Source organism: Chanodichthys erythropterus, chromosome 3 (genome assembly GCF_024489055.1).
Source record: "Chanodichthys erythropterus isolate Z2021 chromosome 3, ASM2448905v1, whole genome shotgun sequence".
NCBI lineage: Eukaryota > Metazoa > Chordata > Actinopteri > Cypriniformes > Xenocyprididae > Chanodichthys > Chanodichthys erythropterus.
Window position 1 is genome coordinate 12,385,441 of NC_090223.1, and position 7,848 is coordinate 12,393,288.

A 7,848-nucleotide genomic window follows, 5' to 3' on the forward strand; every position below is an offset into this window, starting at 1 on the left:
CACATTAAATACCAATATTATATTATAGATAAATCCTTGATTAGTATTGGTGTTCTCTAATGGTATCGTGGTTGATTTTTTGTTAATAGAGTCAGAGGTTCAGCAGTGCACTAATTATCAGTGGTTCGAATCTGCCCTCATATATTTTTTTCCTCAAAGTTAAAAAAAGTTCATTATGTTTGTATATCAAAGAGCAGGGACATGTTTGTGTGCATTTTGTTAGTGATTTCCCCAGAAAGAAGAGTCAAGCGATAGATTGACACGCATGTCTGAAGACTAATTTACACGAGCAACAACATTCCTCATGATTTCAAAAACAACACGTTTCAGCGGTACTTCGCTTCTTATTTAACTCAAATCAACATCAACAGGGTATTTCATTTGCATTATATCCGTGCAGCGTGATGACAATTTCAACCCAAAAGCACATCTTTTCATGAGTATAGAGATCGCTAAGACATGTGACCAACTGGGTGGCAACGTCATCAGAAAGCAAAGAATTATGGGTATGTTTGGCCCGTTTACATAGGCTGGCATAGCAGGCTAGTGTTCTGGCATTAAAAATTAGCATGAAAAACAATATAATCCTACAAAATGCAGCGGGCTAAAGTAAACACTGTCTGACCCTAAAACTAAATCCTAATGCAAAGACGAGATATGACGAGAAAATAAAAGGCAATCAAAGGACTGGATCCTTAATAGCAGAGCGACTGGTCAAGAAACGTCCAACTGTTGTCCAACTTCCAGCATCCATATTAAATATAGGCTATATATATATATATATATATATATATATATATATATATACAGGGTGGGATTTGTGAAAAAAAAACAGAGGGGGGATGTTTCGAAAAGTTTTCAGGTGAATATTGTCGCAATGGATAATTTATTTAATAAAACAATGAAAGCGCAATACATCGCTCGATCTTGGGAATTCTGACCAGTTCAATCAAGTGACATCGCAGACTGACAGATGGCGACGACAGCCGATTTTGTTCCCTTTGGAATGCGTGTTCCCCCTGCTGACAGCGCATGCGTCATGAAACACCGCTGGATGAACGGAAAGCGAAGAAGGACAAAAATATTGGCGCTTCATTTACATGTCTTGCACTGTAGCATAATAAAATTAATCTGGCAGCCCAGGTTTATTTCTGTAAATTGAATTAATTTTGAACTTGTTCATAGTTTATTTATTATGCATGAATTTAGTTTATTATGCCTGAATTTATTCAGTTGAATTGTGCCTGCTACAAATTAGCTTATGTCCATGCTGATGTCCAAACTTGATGCCTCATTACTGCCTTTTTATTTTTTAACTTTATTATTATTGTTGCAAAAATACAGAGATGACATGTTTATTATATAGTATACAAAATGTATTAACAATGTTCACTGTTTCCAAAGTACACATGATAAAATTTGAGTTCCTCAAATTATTGTCACAAGGGAAACTGATATTATGTTACATTTTGTTCCTGATATGAAATAAAAATGAAAAAATAAATATGGATAAAACTATATGTTGTCATTATTGCCTTCTTTAATATTTTTCACATGCAAGATGCAAGGATGCAATATAACATTCTTAACAAAATTAACATAGGTATAATTTCAAAGGGCACTAATGAAATCAATCAATCACCTCACCCTCTTCAGAGTGGCATTTCATGTCATGTAGCGTGTTTGCTTTGAAGGTGTGATATAGCATTATATAAAAATATTAAATGTTCATTAAAATGGTACAGAACTTTAAAGTTAATTTGTCTTAATACTTCAGGTTGCAGAACACATTCTGCAAAATTCTACAATTGACTTCTCCAGTGAGCCACAAGACATAACATGGTTCAGAATGGAGATTGCTTTAATGCTGCAACGACAATCTGGTATGGCTTTAAACTCATGAATGCCATTGATGTGCTTTTTGGTGTGCATCACCTTCATTAGTTGTGTACTACTTCATAGATGACCTAAGTGAACTGTGCCACTTTTGTGGAGAGACAGAAACATAAAGACACTGGAGGAGAGGCAGAAACATTTGACTCTGAAAAGGTTATTTGGGTAAGAGCATTTATGGCTTGTAGCATACATCAAGTAATAATGAATGGACCATTGCTTTAAAACTTTTTATTGTTACTCTTATTTTTACAGATTGCCTGTGATTACTGCAGGTGGTGGTTCCACTTAAAATGTGTGGGCAATCCAGAATGAATACAAATGTGTTTTATGCAATAAATGATTCAATTATTAAGCCTTTGTTTTTGAGTTTGAGTTTTATTTTCCCCTTAATGTTTACTTTGGGTGAACCTACTCAAATCAGACTCTGAAAATTATTTTTCTTATAAAATTTGCCATTAAAATCACCCCTGACCTCATGTGGTTCAAACAGGCCTGCAGTAGAGGCTTATCTGTACTAACCAACGCCTTAATAAAAATGACATTGAAATCATTAATACGTTTTAAATTGGAAAAGGAATAAAGATTGAATTGACAGATGGGAAAATCTTGCTTCTAAAAAAAAAAAAAAAAAAACACCTTCAAGTTTTGGGGAAAAAATACATACTTTTTGAACCTTCTGGGTTCCCGTACATCCAGTTGTGCTTGTGTAAAGGGGAACACAGATTCTGAAGGGAGCAGAATCAAATGTTGCAATAATAATAAAGCTAAAAAATAAAAAGGCAGGAATGAGGCATCAAGTTCGGACATCAGCATGGACATAAGCTAATTTGTAGCAGGCACAATTCAACTGAATAAATTCAGGCATAATAAACTAAATTCATGCATAATACATAAACTATGAACAAGTTCAAGATTAATTCAATTTACAGAAATAAAACTGGACTGTCATAATTATTTTATTATGCTACAGTGCAAGACATTTAAATGTAGCGCCAATATTTTTGTCCTTCTTCGCTTTCCGTTCATCCAGCGGTGTTTCATGACGCATGCGCTGTCAGCAAGGGGAATACACATTCCAAAGGGAACAGAATCGGCTGCTGCACCGGCTAGGAATTTAATGTCCAACACGATCGTGAAAGAACCGGAGAAAAGTGCTGCTATTTGGAGGTAAGTTGTACCTCCAAATGTGTTATTAACAAACTTTTTATTTTCTATAACAAACGGAGAGCGAGATTTCGGCTTGATATCTCATTTTTGAGTTTGTGTGTGGTGGTTTATGGCACATGTTTGTATGTTTGGTCAAATCGACACGTATTCTGTACGATATTAATTCATAAAGTGTTGTATGCTTGACTATGTACCAAAAACAATATCGACATGCCGTACCGATACAGTTCCCTGCTGCTAATCCTCATTTACTGTTCAGAAATATTACTGGTTCAATATGAATACGTGAATAAAAAGTTGAACATGCTGTCTTCTATCTTTGGTAGGCAATATTCTGTTAACAGATGCTGTTCTTCACCAGTTTCTGCAGTCACTGTGTAAGCGGCCATCAGACAAATGAGAAGATCATCAGAAAATCGGATATAATGCGTAATTTGTATTTGTGTATAAAGGGTCAACATTGGTCCAATAATTTTTTTCTTTAATGAAAAACATCGTAAGTTTTGCTGAATCTATGTTAAGAAATAAAAACGAAAATGAAAGATGAAATATGTCTCTTCATTAGTGATGCTGTTACATTTTATTTTAATGGTCTTGAAAACAAATGCATTCAACTTTGGGAAAATGTGTTAAACTGTATTTAAATAGTAGCACAATTTTAATACTGTATTGTGTGAGATTATATTTAATTCAAAGTACAGTAGTCAACATTTGAAGTGAATCAAAAAAGTTCAGCAAAGTTGGTTTTATATTCGCACATTCGGACATCCGTATTCAATGGCCTTGTTAATCACACTACATTGGACATTCACAAGTAAATATGCCATTAAAACAATAATTGCCTATTTTGATCGACTGTGAAAAATGTTGTAAGTTGACAATCGTTGGTTGTCAATATCATGTCGCTGCTTGAAATTCGCAAACATTAATTTATTGCACATTTATTGGAAAGTCTGAATTTATCAGAAGTCCGAATGTACGGATATAAAACCAACTTTACCCAAGTTGTCATAAGAAAGTTTTAGGACAACTTTGATGAAAGATGATTTTTGATCCACTTTATATGTTGACTATATTAAACAAAATATAAATAAAAATATATTGTTATTGACTGCAAAGTGTGTATTTTTTAGTATTTGGAGTAAGCCAAAGGTATTGAGCATAAAGTACTACTGTAAAATAATCTTTTCATTGTATATTGCTTGTGTGTTCGGAAGACATTCATATTTAATTTATAATGTACTTAAATCACAAATAAAGTGTACTTGTAACACAAATAAAGTATAACACAAATTAAATAGACTTTAATAACACTAATCAAGCATGTAAATAGTCCATACACAGGCATATACTTAAAGTGTACTAGTACTAAGTATACTTGAAGTTGTTCCAATTTAGCACACAAAAGTATACTAAACATACTTAAAGTTGTTTTAATATAACTGTTTCAAAATAGCACACTTTAAGTTAACTAATCAGTAACACACGAGAAATATACTAATAATTAGTCTTGCTGCAAGTATACTTAGTATACTTTTTTTCACTAGGGTATGCTTTCCACTGTTTTTCTTACCATTATTTATAATTGCAAGAAGTGACATTACATTACTTGTATTTTTTTTTTTTTTTTTTTTTTTTTTGTATTTCTTGATATCTGACTGTTGAATGAAGACGTAGAATAATGTTAGGATCATCAATATAATCAAATATAATTTACAAATTATCATCAGTTACTTTACAATAAACAGACAGACATGCATAAATGCTTACAAGTGTCATTTATTATTAAAACAAACTTAAACTGATATATGTTTGATTTTGGCAGATTCAGTCAACGAAGCTCCTCCCACTGCAACACGTAATCAGTGAAGCTCCTCCCACTGTAATTCCCCAATAAATGCTGGAATATTCCCATCAGACGAGCATCAGGAAGAGCTGAAATCTGCAAAGACTGAGTTTATTAAAGAGGACAGTGAGAACATGAGTGATCCAGAACCCTGCACTGAAGATACTGAAGAACAAAGAGGTTGGTGTTTATTCTTCATTCATTCATGACGCTGAACAACATTCATGTTAGAAAGATTCAAAAACACTTCTGCACATTTAGATAAACAGTTGAACTGAAATTAGTACAAATGTTTTTCAACAATCGTTCAGTAAAGGGAGGTTTGAGAAGCTTTCATATTAATTGTCAACATCAGGTCAAACTAATATTTTAACCTGCTGGAGAATGTTAGCGCACTAATTTGTTCTCAATGTTTTAAAGTTAGTTTTAGTATAAAAGTTTGTAATTACCTCAAGCTTCAGTTCCATTCATACTGGAAGCCAGAGGGCACCCTTGAGCAGAAAGTCAGAGAGTGAGACTTTCATTAATTATATGACATTGCAGAAATATTTTTAGATTATAATTTTTTGTTCTGAAGCCACATCTGATCACAGAAGGTTGTTTTAAAACACTCGACTTGCATTACAGTGAGTTAATTTGGAGCAAAAACATGGTTTTAATCTCATAAACTGTCATGTTTTGATGGTGTGCTAAGCTAACATGCTAGCTAGCCCTTATGCAGCTGTTTGAATAGTGAAGCTCATTTGAATGTTGGAAAGAAGGTGAAGTGAGAAGAAACAAAAAACGGTGTGAACAGAGAGTCATCAGTAATTACAATAATGACAAAAGAATTATAATTCGAGCCATAACCAAGCCGGAGAGATGTGAATGTGTGCAGGAGAGACTGAAACTGAATGGGGCAGTTTGAACCACAAAACAATAGAGACACTGAATAGATACTTAGAGGATGACAATAAACATCAGTTAGCATTTTAGATGTTTTCTCAAAATTATCTTCAGATTTGAAATAGAATATGGCTTTAGCTGCAGTGCATTTCTAGACTGAAACAAGGATAATTTTATTTTCATGAAAACGTTTCATAAAATACATTTCTAATAATATTTAAGCTCTTCATAACTATTTTTATTATCGACTGATGACGTTTCACAAACACAAGAACACACATTGAGAATACCTTTTGTGCAGCAAAAAACTCTGGGCTAAAAATTGGTATTAAAATTATAGAACTGTTGTATATTTTTTAAATGTTTATATTATGTTAGATTATTGTGCTGTTGCTCAAATATATTTCAAGGTGGGATAAGTAGATCATAAGTAGAGGCATCAAAGTGATGATAATATTTTATAGCAGTTGTCTAGTTTCTGCTATTACATCAGGGCTCACTTTTATGTATATTTCTCTCTTTGGATTATTTTGATGTACTGAAAATAAAAATATTTTTTTCTTCCATTTTAGATATGATTAAAGAGGAGGAGGAGAGTGAAGAACTGAGTGAAGTGGAGGAGAAACATCATGTCAAACCTGGAGAAAAACCTTTGAGTCGCTCAAAGACTAAAAAGACATTTTTAAAGAAAAGAAGAGACAAGAAATCTGCAACCTGCACTCAGTGTGGAAAGAGTTTCTCAACCAAATATCTTGAGCGTCACATGAAGACTCACACTGGAGAGAGACCATTCACATGTGATCAGTGTGGAAAGAGTTTCACAACCAAACAACATCTTGAGTGTCACATGAGGATCCACACTGGAGAGAGACCGTTCACATGTGATCAATGTGGGACGAGTTTTTTAACCAAACAAAGTCTTGTGCGTCACATGAGGATCCACACTGGAGAGAAGCCATATGTATGCAGACAATGTGGAAACAATTTTCCATACAAACAGAGTCTTAAGATTCACATGAGGATCCACACTGGAGAGAAGCCGTTCACATGTGATCAGTGTGGGAAAACATTTAATAGGGGATCACACCTGAAGACACACCTGACAGTTCATATGAAGCAGAAGCCATATTCATGTTCTGTGTGTGGAAAGAGTTTTTCACAGCGGTCATATTTACAAGCACATCAGAAAATACACACTGGTGTAATAGAGTACATGTGCTTTGAGTGTGAGAAGACTTTTACTACAGGGGGCGATTTAAAAAAACACCATAGAATTCACACTGGAGAAAAACCTTATAAGTGTTCACACTGTGACAAGAGATTCAGTGATTCATCACATCTGAAAAGACATGAGAGGATCCACACTGGAGAAAAATATCACAAGTGTTCACACTGTGACAAGAGATTCAATCGGTCAGCAAATCTGAAAACACATGAGAGGATTCACACTGGAGTAAAACCTTACAAGTGTTCACACTGTGACAAGAGATTCAGTCAGTCACATCATCTGAAAACACATGAGAGGAACCACAGCACATCCAATGTGTGCTGAAAATGATCATTTTAACAATGCACTGAAAGTATTTTTTAAAAATACATTATTTAATATCCTGAAGTTGTAGTGTATCAAGTTAAATTTTAGTAAGTTTACTTATAGGTTGTTTGCACATGATGTCACAGCAGCAGCACGAATGAGTCTGGAGGGCAGGGACTAAAGTTGACGCCTTTTTATAGCGTTTTGCGTCAAAATAAATATGGATACCTGCTTACCTTTTATTTTTGACTTGATTAAATATTCACATTCTTTATGCTATCGTTTGCAGGGAGCAGAATATATTGTACCCTTTTGAATGATAATTTGGTGTTTTCACTTCAGTTTTGTGGAATTCTGTTCACAATGTTGATCTCGTTACCATGAAAAAGGTCACGCGCTGCTGCTGCTTCAGCCATCATATGGTAGAAAATGTCTAAATAAAATGTGTTCAACAAACAAGACAGAAGTTGATGCATTTATTTGTTGGAAGCAAATGTAACTGTAGTTTTAATGTTGTCTT

At 34.0% G+C, this 7,848-nt stretch overlaps 1 long non-coding RNA gene and 1 pseudogene across 1 annotated transcript; both read left to right on the top strand.

Moving 5' to 3' along the window:
- LOC137003338 (zinc finger protein 585A-like) overlaps nt 1-7,609 on the top strand; it is a 55,640-nt pseudogene extending 48,031 nt beyond the window's left edge.
- On the top strand, nt 1,776-2,722 carry LOC137017121 (uncharacterized). The gene is made up of 3 exons (XR_010894559.1): nt 1,776-1,883; nt 1,963-2,058; nt 2,149-2,722. It is a non-coding gene; the product is annotated as an uncharacterized lncRNA (long non-coding RNA).
- Nucleotides 7,610-7,848: the final 239 nt, after the last annotated feature.